Source organism: Armigeres subalbatus, chromosome 2 (assembly GCF_024139115.2).
Source record: "Armigeres subalbatus isolate Guangzhou_Male chromosome 2, GZ_Asu_2, whole genome shotgun sequence".
Taxonomy (NCBI): domain Eukaryota; kingdom Metazoa; phylum Arthropoda; class Insecta; order Diptera; family Culicidae; genus Armigeres; species Armigeres subalbatus.
The window spans coordinates 93719667-93736969 of record NC_085140.1 but is presented as its reverse complement, the minus strand read 5'-3'; the positions used below and the strand labels follow the sequence as shown (position 1 = coordinate 93736969).

Genomic DNA, 17303 nt, shown 5'->3' with positions numbered 1-17303 from the left:
TGTCAAATCCCTATTTTTTGGCCAACAAAGCCATTGCAATACACTCACGCAATATCACGGCTTTACACAAATGATCTCTGAAGATAAAGTTTGATCAGTGAGACGGAACAAATAACTCTCACATCAAACTGTGGTCCAGATAATAGGACACTGCATGGAAACTACCTCATTTCTTTCCATAACTGTAGTATTTGGATAAAGAACACCACCTTTACAAACAACGAAGTAACGATTAACACACCTGAAATTCTCGGAGCCTTCCCTGGACTACAAATAAACACATCAGTTTTACAGCAACATAACTTATCTTTCATCTCAAGTCAGTTGTTCGAAAACCGGAGGAAAATTGAGCACATCCAATTTAAACAATATAGAAGCAACACCTGGATATTCAGCATCTTTGGAGGAATATCTTCAACTTTAGTAATGTTCATAATCATCGTCATTCTTTGTCTTCGTAGGAAAAAGATAATTATCAAAATTAAAAACCATCCCTAAAACGTCAAGTAAAGGACAACCTTTGAGCAGAGCGATCATCAAGAGGACAACATAAGCCAGAAGCTAAGGAACAACCAACACCAGTAATTTACAGGCCGAGGACGACCTTTTCACCCCCGGAGGAGTTATGTCAATAACCCTACTTACATCAGCACCTATTCGGACTTTGAACCATGCTGACCCAGCGATACATCCAGATTGCCCGATCAGCAGTTTAAGTTATTAAATGCAGGACACAGACCAGTCAATCAGTCAGTTCGACAGAGTACGCAGTGAAGTGATAGTGTTAGCAATAAAGTGTAATCGTTTCTCTTTTCAATAAATCAAATGTAATAATGAGTAATAGGTTTTTTTTAAAAACCCCGAACGTTCCGTTGAATACTTGATTGTATGTTGATTTTGATAATAATATGACCAAGTGTGTGTTTAAAAGCAGTATAATTAGCTAGTAGTATCTGTCTGTACGATTAGTTCGAATACAAGTAAATAAATGAACAAAATGAGTAGACGAAGAATCAAAAGGAATAAATTTTGGCTGTTGCGCCCTTTTCAAATGTTGCTCTAATAATGTCAATTCTTTATCTGCGTATACCCCTGACATATGTGGATACATAATTGAGTATCTCACCAAATTACAAATATAATCTATGCGTTCATTTTCTAATTTTGACTTAGCTCAATACTATAAAACCACGCTGACAAGACAATATGAAATATGCTTCAGCATAATTCTTAAGTGAACTAAGGTTTTGAACGAAATTTGAATCCGTATATGAAAAATCCCACAATTTCTATATTTTTATATACTAACTGATATAAAATTGTTCAGATTCGGGAGCACACGTAAAAAAATCGAAAAACGTCATGAAAATATGATAGACTTTGATCGTTAATATCTCAGCCGTTTCTCGATGGATTTTCAATTTTCTTGGACCATTCGATCAAGGAAGAGTCATACGTTTCATACCTGGAGTCTATTTTCACGCGATTTTTTTTCACATGAATCGCTTTTTATGCGATTTATTTCCACTCGAACTTCGGGATTTCCGCAATTTTTTCAGACATATTTTGGAATTTACGTGGTTTTTACGTTGTTTAAATTTACGCGGCCCATATCCTTCGCGTAAAACCCGACTCCAGTGTGTTACAATATTTATGTATGATTGATATTTACTATTGAAAACTGGCTAACAGTTTAGCAATCGTTTTCGGTGAATAAGTCAATCTCGTATGTGAATCGCAAGCTTCTTCTTCAATAGTACTACATTCCAACTGAAACTTGGCCTGATTCTCTATTTAGTAATCTATTAGCATTTCTTTAGTTTTAAATTGAAAGCTTTCTTTGCTAAAATTTCTAGTATTTCAGATAATTGATCGTTGGATACTTTTAAATACATTCACTTGCGTCTTACATGAGGTATTGTAAGATCTCTCCAAATCCAGGCATTTGACATGTTACAATTATCCTGGAGTTTGAATCAAATGGTCTACCGAATCAACCAAGGCTTCCACGATGTCCCCAGCCGCGGTGTCAACCTAATTTTGTCTTCTGAGTATTAGTCTTTCACTTACGTCTCAAATACAGGCATATGAGATGTTGTAAGATCTCCAAATTGTCCTGGAGTTTGAATCAAATGGTCTATCGAATCAACCAAAGCCTTCATGATGTCCTAAGCCGTGTAATCAACTCAATTATGTTCTCCGAGTATTTGTCTTCCACTTGCGTCTCAAAACAAGACATATGAGGTGTTGTAAGATCTCCAAATTATCCTGAAGTTTGACTCAAATGGTCTAATGAATCAACCAAGGCTTCCATGGTGCCCCCGCCACGGTATCAACCCTATCATGTTCTCAGATTATTTTTCATTCACTTACGTCTCAAGTCCAGCCATAAGAGATGTTGTAAGATCTCCAAATTGTCCTGGAGTTTGAATCAAATGGTCTACCAAATCAAACAGAGCTTTAATAACGTCCCCAGCCACGATATTTCTTCATTGGCATTACATCCAATTACATCAGTTGTTTATTGCGACCATTACGACCAACTAAGCTACCATTTCTGCATTCGTATATCATAGGCTAACACGATGATACTTTTAAGCCCAGGGAAGTCGAAACAATTTCCAATCCGAAAATTGTCTAGACCGGCACCGTGAATCGAACCCAGCCACCTTCACATGGTCTAGCTTTGTAGTCGCGCATGTTACCCCACGGCTTATATTTCAGGGATGGATGATGGATCATGGATGATCTGCAATGGAACAATAGTTGAAGCCGTATTCACTTTGGTTCTATGGATCAAAAAGGACATGGCCCAATTCATATGTGACCGGATGACCGGACAGGTAGTTATCGCGGCTGGGGACATCATGAAGGCCTTGGATGATTCGACAGACCATTTGATTCTAACTCCAGGACAATTTACAACATATCATATCAACATAGATTAGAGACGCATATGAAAGACAGATACTCGGAGAACATAATTGGGTTGATACCGCGGCCGTTGACATCATAGAAGCCTTGGTTGATTCAGTAGACCATTAGATTCAAACTCTAGGACAATTTGGAGATCTTTAAACAACTCATATGCCTGGATTTGGAACGCAAGTGAAAAACAAATACTCGGAGGACATACGTCTGTTGATACCGCGGCTGGGAACATCATGGAAGCCTTGGTTTATTCGGTAGACCATTTGATTCAAACTCCAGGACAATTTGGAAATCTTAGAACATCTCATATGCCTACATTTGAGACGCGAGCAAACGACAAATACTCGGAGGACATAATTGTGCTGATACCGCGGCTGAGGACGTCATGAAAGCCTTGGTTGATTCGGCAGACCATTTGATACAAACTCCAGGATAATTTGGAGATCTTAAAACAACTCGTATGCCTACATTTGAGACGCGACTGAAAGACAAATACTCGGAGGACATACTTGGGCTGTTACCGCGGCTGGTGACATCATGGAAGCCTTGTTTGATTTGGCAGACCATTTGATTCAAACTCCAGGAAAATTTGGAGATCTTAGAACAAATCATATGCCTACATTTGAAACGCAAGTGAAAGACAAATACTCGGAGGACATATTTGGGATGAAACCGCGGCTGAAAAGTCTAGGGGAATCTTGGATGACCTGGAAAGAAACGACTGCTTAATGCATATTGAGTTTGGTTTTATAGATCATATAGGGCATGAACTATTTTCAAAAAAAAAAAATAATAGCCCTTCGGATACACGGGTAGACCTCAAGACATATACCCCAGGGAATTGCTGGATGACCTGGACCGGAATTTGGTTTAATATATCAAATAGGGCATTAACCATTTAAAAAAATACCAGCTCTTTCGTTGCGCTTGTAGATCTTAGGTCCTTGCTTACGCGTGTAGACTCCAGGAAATTCTTCGATGACCTGGATTGGAACAATTGTTGAAGGCAAATGATGAATATAGAAAGCATCTACTTTGTTCTGTGGGTTTCTAAGAGTGCCTTCTTATAGGCTTACTATTGGATGTCAATAATGTTTCAAATTCTTTTTACGTCGCGTGTCGTAAAACGAAAGCCGTAAAACGAAGTGACGTATAAAAAACTGCCGTAAAAAGAGGGTTGAGTGTATGTATCTTGGGTGGCCAATACATTGAATACACTATGGCCAGGGTGTCGAGAATGTTTCCCACTCGAAAACATCCTAGATCGGATCGAGAATGGATCTCTCCATCTCCGGATTCGGCGCCTTTGTTCGCAAGGCTAACTGGAGACCTCGAGCCAACATAGACGTCAAAATAATGCAACTTATATGGCTTTTAACTGGTAAAGTTCCTTTCTGCTAATTTACACGCACGGTTCGAAAGCTTGGAGGCGTTTGACGGCAACTTCTCTCTTATATCTATTGATGTCAGTAGAGAGGCTCGGAATCTTTGTCGCTACTGCAGTGGGTGCGTTTTGGGAAGCTATCTTCGGCTCGTTTTTGCTGACTCCTAGGTATCTGCCGGAGTAAACGCATAGTCCGACGCAAGTCACGCGAAGGAATAATAATTTTTATCAATAAACCGTCAAACTTCTTTGTCGCGTATGTTCTGACTTCCGCTATAGGATGACCACCAAATGCCAGCTTCATGATGGGCTTTTCTGTTATGAACCACCAGGGATTTAGTCTGATTTAGTGGCAGGTGCTCAGTCTCTGTTCCAGTTTGCGTCGGTGATGTTTGCAGCGGTACACTATCAGCCAGGATTGTGCTGAATCATTCGAGTTGGTATCGGCGATAACTTATCAAATTTTGGAATCGATTGATAATAAACACCCATGACCATACAGAGGGTTCGAGTCGCATCGAAGGGAAAGTGGTTACCTCCAATACATTTTCCAAATAAATATCTTCCACATAATGTACATATTCACATATAAGTTATCATAACATTGTAAATTAACGTCCAAGTCGGGTGGTTTAATACCCGGAAATAGGCAAATAACTTTGATTGAACGAAATTATCATTTAAATGTAAACCTAACTTACAGTCACTCTCAAAATTGAGCGTACAGTATGGATTAGTTGACTACATTCGAAAATTTCAAAGGAAATTCAATAGTTAGCTCGGTTGTTTTTAATGCATTTCAATATTCATCCCTTCCTTCAATGTATGCGTACATAAAATTGTTGAAATTGTTTCTCTAAAGTTCATTTATTTGAAAATAATCTCAAAATACGCCTATTAGATGTGACAAAATTGAGCGTACAGCTAATGTTTTTCTATAAAATTTCTTATTATAAACACGATTAATGTATTTTAATATTGTTTTTTCATGATTATATTTATAATAATAAACATCCGCTACTTAAACATTCAATGTTTTGAAATTAAACCATGTTTTGGTCAAAATGGCGAACAAGTGAGAAGTAAGAACATTGCTTTTTAACAATTCAATGCCTGTGGGCAAAATAAATGCTTTAATTTGTATGTTTCACCGGCATAGTATCTTATATATGATAGATAATCGAAATCGAGTGAGACATACGATTAATTTGTCAATATTCAGCAAATGATGAAAACAGATGTAAACATACAGAGAAAACGACAAATGTTAGGAATGACATAATTCAAATTTAGAATTTCTTTAACTTAAATTTGTTTTAAAGCTCGATTATTGTCTCAGGTATTTCATTAAGAGTAATATTATTGAATCCAATCATTCACAGTCAAATTCTAAAAGTACAAGGTGCATGTTAAGGTACCGAACATAAAAACAGCTTTTCAACCCCGTAGAGCACTTCTGATTAAATATTGTAAATATAGCCTCGAATCGTAATTTCATAATTAAATTTGGATTAAACTCCACGATCTGTTACCATAAGGGATGCAATTGGATGATTTCCATGTGGCGAGTAAAAATAAACTTTTTTAAGAGTTTGGCAGCTTATTTAATGATATCTTGATGAATTTAAATGATTCAACCAAATTTGTTCCTACGGTGACTGAGTCTTCAAATATGATATGACATCTTATAATGTATCCGTGTGCTGCTCTTTTAGTAATATTATTATTAATGAGTGTCCTGAGCTTATAAGCTACCTACACATCGACTTTTAAATAAAGTTATACTTAATTTGAAATATGCCGTTCCCAACATTTGTCGTTTTCTTTGTATGTTTACATCTGTTTTCATCATTTACCGACTGAATTTTCCCAAATTTATCGTATGTCTCGCTCGATTTCGATTGTCTATCATATATAAGACACGATGCCGGTGAAATCCATATCTTAAAGCATCTATTTTGCCCAGCAGCATTGAATTGTTAAATAACATTGTTTATACATCTTACTTGTTCGCCATTTTGATTAAAACATGGTTTAATTTCAAAACATTGAATGTTTAAGTAGCGGATGTTTATTACACAGGATTTTGTTTTTACACGATTTTTTTTCGCTCGTATTTTTGATCGTGTGACTTCAATTTGCCACCAATCTCTTCGCAACATGTTTCAAAAAATCCAGAATAAATCAAAGATAAATCACATGACAATTAATTTACGTTAAACATTTAGGATGAGTGGAAAATTGAGAAAATGTAAATCGTGTAAAAACAAAATCCAGTGTATTATGAATATAATCATGAAAAAACAATTTTAAAATACATTAATCGTGTTTATAATAAGAAATTTTATAGAAAAACATTAGCTGTACGCTCAATTTTGTCACATCTGATAGGCGTATTTTGAGATTATTTTCAAATAAATGAACTTTAGAAAAAAAAATTCAACCATTTTATGTACGCATACATTGAAGGAAGGGATGAATATTGAAATGCATTAAAAACAACCGAGCCAACAATTAAATTTCCTTTGGAATTTTCGAATATATTCATCTAATCTATGGTGTACGCTCAATTTTGAGAGTGACTGTATACCATATTAATGTTAACAATGAAGTTCAATCGGGTGTTTGGCATTGTGTTTTGGTGTTATGAAGGATAAGTTCAAAAAAAACTTTTACCCTGGGCTTGTAAAACGATTGCTTTGGTCCCATCGAACAGAAAAGTCGAAAACCTGTACATTAAATACAGCTACGTAATTCAACGTCACCTGTGCGTTCAACTCGATTGGGCTGCACCTTTGAGTTTTATGTGCTTGTTATTGTCCAAAGATGGTCTAGTAGCCTAGAATTTTGAATATATCGACATAAGGAGAGATAATCCTAAGCAAAATTTGACCAGAAATAAAGAAATATCGAGATAAGGAGCTCAACTGTACATCAGAGTTTCGACTTTTCGTTTCAATGAGACCAACGCAAGCGTTTTTCGGGCCAAGGGAAAATCTTGTTTCGTTGTTTATATTGAGGATCATCTTTCACCCATCAATCTAGCATTGGAAGATGAACGAAAATCTTGCCTATTAGATGAAAATCCTTTTCGTTTCATTGCTTTTACCTCTCACTCACTTTTCGCGAGAATTATCGCAGAACAATTACAAAATTGTATGGTCGCGCCCAAGATGAATACACAGCTAGGTGTTTCAATCTGCCCAATTTATGGACGAGAAGAAGGCGGTGGTGAAAAATTCATTTTCGGTGCAAAACATAAACAAACCGGCTGGCTCTCCCATACTAAAATCCAAGATGGCTAAATAGTGAATTTGGCAGATTGGAACACCTAGTGGTGTATTCATCTTGGTCGCGCCGGGATTCGAACCCAGAATAGTAACAATAATAGTTGTGGGGATGCGCTTACTTTAGCCACACCACCACGCTATCTGTATGAAAGCGTTAAGTTATTTGTTCCACATAAGCTACTACCATTTGCATTGATTGTGCCACGAAAAGACTCGAATATGAAAGAAAAAGAGCAAACCAACGTTTAGCGGCAATCGAAGTGAGCGAAAAATTGTTATCACTCTCCAGGCTGTTTTTCTTTCCCGAAAAGCGATTTCTCCCCGAAAACTTTCGTAAGGGAAAATCATGTGCTCCTGAGATTGAGTGAGCATTACGAACCCTGCTGTATATAAATTGAAGGGACAGAGGAAAAATAGGGAGAGATGTCGAGATAAAGAACATCGAAATGTAGAGAGTCGACTCTATTACAAAATTCACTTGATCAAAATAAACAAAAATATAATAAAAATTTAGCTGGCAGTTATTTTCTTCCTTTTTTGAAGAATTCAACAAGAAATCTATATATAAAATAGGGAATAAAGAAAGAATGCCTCTCTTTAGTGGCATCCCACATGAGTCACACATGGAAAAATACTTATAGGAATTTCACATCCCAAAATTTCGTGGACTGGATTATAATCCGAATCTATTCTGATATTTTTACCTTTTCAATTGATTTTGTTTTTGTTTCAGGGCATCATCTGCCAATGCAATAGATCGGTTTTTGTTATTTAAAAACTTGTGTTCTCCATATTTCTTTTGCTTAAATTTTATTACTTTCTTGGGAAGAATTTTCAAGAGCTTTCTATTCAACTAAGGTGGATTTTCCAAATCTGAATCTAAATATCGACAGACAAAAGATAAATCTAATTCATAGCATCAATGCTATCAATACAAATCCTAAAAGAACTAGGAACTAAGAGACCAAAAGATACACTGTGTTGGCAACAACCTGCCTTTTTCTATTTTCTTTTCCAATTTTACCGAGTCGAAAAAACAACTGCTAGTGAAGTATCACACTCTTTGATAGCCTCTGAGCTCACCATCATTTTCTTCATCAACCCTACTTCATCGTCCTCATCATTTTCACAAAAGGGAAACCAGCAGCATCCTTATCCTAAGGTGGGTTCTGACTTCTCGAGTACTACACCTCGAGTAGCAAAGACATCATCACCTGGCAGGACGACTTTCGTTGTTGGGTTATTCCGGTTTTTCCCTTTGAAGTGAGGTACCACCACCGCCCGCCCGGCGCGCCTGCACTCAAACGGTCCGTACCAACAGGTGAAGTACACGCGAACAATGGAGGGTGAAACCGTTTTTGGCTTAAAAGCTTCTCGGGGGCATCAGAATGGAAAATTAAATTGTACTTAATGGCTGCCGTAAACGTTCCGAGCAAGTTAGGCCATACATCACCGGCACTAATTGGGCGCCATCCTATTGCACACTTCAAAAAACGACGTACACGATGGCAAGAACAACAGAATCGCAATCACTTGTTACCCAGGATAAATTATCTGCCTGAATTCTATTACCCGAACATGCCGATTCCCTTTTTCCTCAAGGAGGAGTGGCTGCTCCCATAAATTTTCGCCTTTTAGACTCGACACACAGCTTACATACCCGCAGAGGGATTTGTATCGGAGGAATGTTTCGCCTGTCCGGACTCCTTCGGAACTGTTGCTTACTGTTGCGATCGACCAGCATAAATTGTTTGCACCATTATGGGTGGGTGAGCTTTCGGAGATTTATGGGCTGCTGAACAGAGGAGTATCGCAAAAACTAGAATTTCAACGCAAGGATTGGCAGAGTTGAGCTTGACGGAAAGGGGCTTTCCGAGAAGCGTCCGGGCTCCGGAGTGACAAGAAGGAAAATGTCATGTCGGAACAGAGACATTGCTGGTTAAACAACTTTTAGTAAGATGTGCTCTAAGTGTTGAATTGAAGAGGGTTTTGGAGTTTTTCTTCTCAAGTAGGGAAATGAAGGAAAATGGAAGGTTACCTTCTGAGAGGTAGAAAGCAAAACGGATACATAATGAAAGAAGGTCACGGAAGTTTGAGGTATTCCGAGAAGGGTGATGTCGGGATTCTGTACTTGTTGAAAGCTATTTTTGAGTCATCATTCGAAATCTTTATGTGGTGCTTGGAATTAATATATTGTTCAAGGCTTTGGTTCAATAAGCCCCTGTCAGCTTGAAAACAATCAAGGCATTTTTCTCCATAAAAATCGGCAAAGAAAATACAAACAATACACTACCACATATATGATTTCAGTCTCATACTTTCATTGTGCCAACAAAGTTATAACCGATATATTTACCATAATGAGCTAGGGTTCACTTCATTTTTTTTAAGAAAATTATTTTGAGCTTTTTAGTGGAATGTCTTCACTTGTCATAAGACGAGTTTGTACAATCCCATTGAATTCCACCACTTAATTGTATCTTGACAGATACGTATTTCGACCTCAACAGTAAGGCCTTACTGTTGAGGTCGAAATACGTATCTGTCAAGATACAATTAAGTGGTGGAATTCAATGGAATTATACAAACTCGTCTTATGACAAGTTCATTTTTTTTGTTAGATTGAAATCAAAATCGGAATATAAATGATTATTATTTGGTATGATAGCCGATGCGGTTCTAATTTTCTTTAAATGCTCTGTTTTAGCTTCATGAGCCCGGTCAAGTAAGGACTTCTCCTAAACCAATTCCTTATCTGGTAAATGCTTTTCTATCTGCATCATTCTCTCCTTTATCACTCGCTGTACCGTAGAGACAGCACTCAGGGATCTGCATTGCAACGTGTACTGTGCAGCTGGAGAAAATCTTCGAAATGTTCGCAGAAAATTCAAAGAAATTTCTTGGAAATTGCAAGAATTTCATTAGAATTTCAAGAAAAAAAATACAGAATTACCATAGTATTTTTTGGAATATTCACAGGAAATTATTCGGAACTCAAAAGAGAAAATCCTTACAGTTTCAACAGAAAATTCGTTGATATATCCACGGGATCTTGCTTTGCAATTTCATCGCGAAAATCTTCGGCGTTTTATCAAGAAATTCTATGGAATCGCCATTGGTTTTTTGTTGTAATTGAGTTGTTTGTTTGTTTTGAACTTTGAAGCAGGCGACATGTTTCAATGATTCCGAATCTGACAATCATTCTATCGCAAGACAAATTATAGCACTAAAGTTTCAACCTGATTTATTTATCGAATAACAAATTCAATCCACTAAAAATTGTAAACTCCCGACCTAGGCACCGAACAAACTGGCACTACACCGTGCGAATCTAATGGCTCGGAACATCACTTATTCATGGCGGAGAAGCAACAAACACCGGTCCAAGCGTAAACATTTCCACAAACCCACCCACTGCCAAGCTACGGGACGGCAATTTCCAGTAGAAGTTTTCCCTCCACCACCGCCGATGGTCGTAAACGAAGAAAAGGACAACTGAATGTGGCGGAATTAGAGCAAATTGATACTAAAATGGCTTTTTCTACGGGCAAATGACTGTGCCGACGCGATACGGCCACAAACGTAGAGCAGGTGCTCTTACTCTCATTCCGGTCTGGTCGGGCCCGGGCGTGTACATCACGCATTAAGGAAAGAACAACCATCGTTTAATTTGTGTGATTTATTTCCCGGACGATTCGTGAGCTGGGTCAGGCGGAATTACTGCCGTAAGGCAAATGAGTAGTAATATCTGTTCGGTATAGGAACGGGTTGGATGGTGCGGTCGAGCACTTCATTAGGATTGACGACGTGGGATGCTACCAGCATTTAATGAGTTCTCGCAGGAATTGTGTGCAATCAAAATGGAGAATGTTGGCAATGCTTGAGAGGGTTTCTGAAGGGCACTTTTTAAGAGTTGGACTTAACAGAAGAATATTTAAAATCCTGGGAAAATCTGCAATATCTGCATGAGTTTGTATGAATAAAGGGTGTACGGAATCAAATTGCATCACTTTGAACTACTCGCCAAAAATTAGTCTATCAACCGATTGTCATGAAATTTTCAGAGACTGAAATACAATATGTAAGCTTTCACTACGTATAACTGTTTCACTGTAATTCTTAAATACATCCAAATGCTGAAGCTTTTTTTCTTAAATGAACTCATAAGATTTTGTACATGTCCTTAACTAACATTTTTCATCCTGCAATCTACCACAACAAAAAAATTAACTAATTTTATTGTCTCAGTCTATTATTTAACTTAATTGAAGTCAACTGTCCCAAAGAACCATATTTTTTGACGCCTCTAACTATTACAAAAATCTAAAACAAAAAAAACGCTGCAATGTGAACCGGCCAGAACAATGAGATTGTGATCTCCCAAAATCTGACAAATATCAGTCCAAAATTAGATTTCATCGCTTTTTTTGATTTTGTTTTTTTACTATAGAAGCGACAAAACAGAAAGTTTTTTTGGGAAGTTTACCTGTATTAGTCGGAAATGTTGACGTTGGAGTTATAAACCAATACGAAATGTTGACGCGAAAGGCCTAATCAACATTTTATGTTCCGCAATGATCAATTTTGGAGGCTTCCAAAGCTCGTGTTTTCATTCCTAATCAGTATCTTTCGATCGGCCGCAATTCTGGTGATTTTAAGGGGTAAAGGCACAAAATTTAATTACTAACATCTTTTTATAAGATGGTGAATATGGGGGTGAATGCACAAGATTTATTTGCACACGTCCTGTTCCTTCGGCTGTATTTTCTAAACTACTGGAAATTTTGTAATGAAACTCACGCAGTGTGAAAAACACATGCTGAAGCCGTCTTCCACAAAATTTCGTTAAAATCAGCCCAGGAGGCGAAATGTTATCGACTTTTGAAAGTGATGCACTTTGATTCCGTATACCCTTTAGGAGGCAGATCAGCCTTAAAAATCTTAAAAAAAAGCTCTTGTGTTTAAAATTAACGCAACACAAACCAATATCTGTGGTATCTACTTGATATGTTCACAAGTGCATTTTCATGTTCTATTCTAAAGTATGTTGCTGCCAAATGAAACGATAGTTATTTTTGATTTACGATTTTTGACGTAAACTACGTCAAGGGGAAGATTCGGATACAGGGTGACAAATGAAAATTTCCAAATTCGAGACCGAGGGGGCAGCAGGGACAGCATGGACCATGTCCAAGGGCTTGACGACCTCTCCCCAGCTGTCTGCGAGTCAGGGAGAACTGCCTAGGGCGTGGTGGGATTTAGCAGTGGGCTCTGCTAAAATCCCTCCCAAAAAACCACAAGTGCCCGTAAGCAAACTCTATCAAAGCGACTGTGTGCCGCTTCAAAGCACAAGCCCAGGGAGTGCCAATTGGCATGGGGAGTGTCCCTACTTCGGTAGGGTAGCGCGTGAGCTGCTTCGGGAGGAAGTGAGTGATCTGTTTGTGCTGAGGCAGGAGTGTCATAGCGCGTCACCGCTATTGTCACCTCGAAGCGCAGCAGAAGTCTGAGTATGGACTGCACATGCTAAGGTAGGAGTGTCGTAGCGTAGTATCGTTGATTTGTCCCTACATACCGCTATCGACACCTCGAGGCATGGCAGTGGAGTGTTAGAGTGAGTTGGGGAGTGTCCCTACTTCGGTAGGGTAGCGCGTGAGCTGCTTCGGCAGGGAGTGAGTGATCTGGTTGTGCTGAGGCAGGAGTGTCATAGCGTGTCGCCGCTATTGTCACCTCGAAGCGCAGCAGAAGTCTGAGTATGGACTGCACATGCTGAGGTAGGAGTCGAGGGACCTATCGACACCTCGAGGCATGGCAGTGGAGTGTTAGAGTGAGCACCCGAAAAAGGGTCACATGGAGCGAATGGTCTTTGGAGAAGCTGCTTCGGCGGCAGGGTAGCAGTGGGTTGTACCCACATACCTACAGTTGTGCACATGTGGTGCATGGGGAGTGTCCCTGCTTCGGCAGGGTAGCGTGTGGTCTGCTTCGGCAGTGGTGTGATTGATCTGTTCGTGCTGAGGCAGGAGTGTCGTAGCGTAATATCTGTAGGCCCAGGCAGTTACCGCTATTGACACCTCGAGGCATGGCAGCGGAGCGCCCGGGAGAGCATCCAAGTAAGACTCAAATGGAGTGAATGGTGTGCGAGCACCCAAGTCAGTCTCGCATGGGACGAGTGCCTGTGTGAGCGATAATGAGCGAGTACGCTTAGTACTGCCATCCCCCCAGAAGTAGTACTGCGAGGTAGTTCCTGGGGAAACGATGGTGGAGCCCAAGGGAGTTTAGTCGGTATTACCGGTATGGTCGAGTCCGACACTCCAGTACACTTCCGTGTGGTAGTTTGGCAACTACAATGCACGTGTACTGGGTTAGTGTGTAAATGCATTCTCCCTTGTAAAAAAAAAAAAAAAAATTTGAGACCGTCACGAAATTAGGACAGATTTCAAACGCTAATAGCTCCATTCGATGGATTTTTTTTGTTTACATTCAAGTAACAAGTAATGAACAAGTGTGTAAATTAGGTACCAATGCATATTTGACGTGTCATACACAAAAAGAGGAAAAATAGACGAGCCAAAACAGAAAGTGAAAGATTGCTATTCATGTGCTGTTTTCTTTACCAAAGCAAAGAAGTCAAAGATTCCAGAGCTATTTTTATTTTTTTTTGGGGCGTAGAACGACTGCGTCCATTGAGTTGAACTTTTGTGGTATACCCCTGATTACTCTTAACTATGGTTAACATTATTAACTAGTCGCATCTTGTAGGTTGATCACCATTTGTCAAGTAATCAACCTAAGACGCGTCTTTTCCCAGTCCGGTATAATTGAGGTTATAAAACCCACTAACTTTCCAGGATTTGAAGTCCAAATATCTCCTGGTTGCATAAAGCCACTATTTAGAAATTTAGATTTACCATTGTACAATGCATCACAACTGCAAAGAAGATGTTCCGAGGTTTCACGTTCCATGTTACAGAAACGACAGATATCAATCTGAATCTGGCCAATATTTTTCAAGTGATATCTGCTCGGACAGTGTCCGGTTATTAGACCAGTGAAGGTGCAAAGAGCTCTCTTGCTGAGCTCTAAGAGCTTTTCGGTTACTTTCAGAGGTATAAATTTGTTTCGGTTACACGGAGAAATAGGAAAACTCAGAAATGGGTGATTTTTCACCCACCTTCGAGAAAAGTGGACTAACCCACAACGTGGGTAAAAGGTCTTTACTCATAAGTGAGTACGAGTCCTGTACGTCAAAATTGATGTGCATTTTTCACCCATCTTCTCGAAGCAAGATTTTCGTCTGATGGGTGAAAAGTACCCATGTGCATGAAAAATAATGGTATGAAATTTGGAGATAATTCTATACAAGATTATCGAGAAGATTATAAACCGAAGACCATATTATGTGCTAATAAATTGTTGTTTATTTAATTGCAAAAACATTAATTACATTGACAGTAACATATTTCAACTGAACAGTAATTACATATCCTTAAACCACAGCGCTTCTGACACATTTTTGTTGACATGTCTTGTTGGATTTGATTATAATTTGGAGAGAGAAACAAACCCCTGAGGTATCTTTGAATCCTCTCGGCAGCGGACCGTTCTAAAGCAGCAGGACTTGATCAGTATACCAAGGAATATTGAAAGCTTTTTCTCTTCCTCCATGACAAATGTCATCAAATGTCAATCTTTTAAAAAGAAGAAAAAAAATCTTATAGAAATTATACAATGCATGTGTAACAGGCTTACCTATAGGCTATTGAGTGTTGACGAATAATTATCAATAATTTTACGAATAAGTATACATTTTTATTAAATTCTCGAAAAATAATCACTTGCGATGCGGCAATGATCTCTTAACTTCGATCAAGATTGCTAAGTTTATTTTCAGCCTTAATAGTGTGAAAAAGACCCACCTTCGAGACTTCTTAATACAATTTCAAGGTGGGTGGTTTTAACACATTTTCGTAAATTTGGAATAACCCACCTTTTTGACAGCTCCATATTGCAATTCAAGATGGGTGATTTTGAAACATAAAATGTGTAATCTCAAATCTCCGTGTAATATATCTTTAAATAGCTGTAGGGATTGAGAGGGGTATGAGTAAATATATTGACTGAATAAGAGGGCATATAGTCATGAGTACTAGATGCGAGACGTGACAGTTGAACGAAGTGAGCTTTCAGTTTTGTGATGTATTTCGCGGGAAGCAGTAGTGCTTCGGAGCTGCTGCGGATCGAACAGCAGCTGGAGACGGCTGATTCGGATGCAGCCGTCTCCTGAGGACACGACAATAGCTATACTTTTAAAGTAACGATTTATTTAAATGGAAGCCTAAGCTTTAAATTGTGTGTGTGTTGGATCTAAATTATGCTCATAAGTGGTGTAGGAGAAAAGTGGGTAAAAGTGACACCTTAAGCTACTTTACAGCTCCTTAATCTATGAAGCAATTTTCCGGTCTAGAAATTACAAATATAATTTGGCCCTTTATGCATCAGCCAACAGCCCAGGTCTTATGACAATATTTCTCGATAGGATTGATCAATCATATCATAATTGCAAATGTATTGCTAGAACTTCACCGCAGGTCCGGGTATAACCGTTCAAATAGTGCTACTTCTCACAAAAACATGTATCCTTCAGTGGCGCTGCACCCGATCATTAGTGATCGGGTCTGCTCCATGTAACGATATTCCCTCTAGCTGACCTCTAGGAGATCAGCTGCATTCCAGAAGAAAGCGAAAGTGATTGCCTAGGTCAGTTATACTTTGATAAGTGAGGTACGAAAGCCAGCAGTAGAGGGTAGGAAGCAATAAACGCTCGATCGCTGATGTTCTGTTACACGGAAGAAAAAAAGTACCCAGCGTAGAGTTTTTTTAAACTTCATTTTTTTTCATTTATTTAGTTTTCATCTAAACAGATAATAAGTTGACGCCACAATACACGGTTCAAGGTCGCATCTCTCCATCCTCGATTGCGCCCCACGCTCGCCAAGTGGTTTTGCACCTGGTCTCGCTCGCTGTACTCAACGCTGTCTCGTATCTGCCGGATTGAAAGCGAACACCATCTTTGCAGGGTTGTTGTCCGGCATTCTTGCAACATGCTCTGTCCATCGTACACTTCCGGCTTAGGCTACCTTCTGAGTACTGGGTTCGCCGTAGAGCTAGTCTAGCTCGTGGTTCATTCTTCGCCGCCACACAGCGTCTTCTTGCACACCGACAAAGATGGTCCTAATCACCCGTCTCTCGAATACTCCGAGTGCTTGCAAGTCCTCCTCGAGCATTGTGCATGTCCATGTTTCGTGTCCGTAGAGGACAACCGGTCTTATTAGCGTCTTGTACACGACACATTTGGTGCGGTGGCGAATCATTTTTGACCGTAGTTTCTTCTGGAGCCCGTACTAGGCCCGAGTTCCACAGATGATGCACCTTCGTATTTCACGACTAACATTTGTGACCAGTCGTTTTGCGATGTCCACTCTTCTATTAAGGAATCCCAACCCCAATTAATGTATATGAGGAAAAGCCAATAAAATACCATAGCTAGCTAGCTAGGGACTGCTTATAAACTATGCATAAGTGTCTAAAATAATAAATAAATAAATAATAATTAAACTTAGCCATGCAATATAGCTAAAACATGCAATATACTCTTAAGCTAGATAGAAAGACGGTACAACGGTGAAATTAAATTAAAGTAC

The 17303-nt window shown here is 39.0% G+C and overlaps 1 protein-coding gene across 1 annotated transcript in view; it reads right to left on the bottom strand.

The window, feature by feature from the left end:
• Positions 1-17303, bottom strand: part of LOC134210055 (uncharacterized) — a 923126-nt gene that overhangs the window by 509368 nt on the left and 396455 nt on the right. The window lies entirely within an intron of this gene.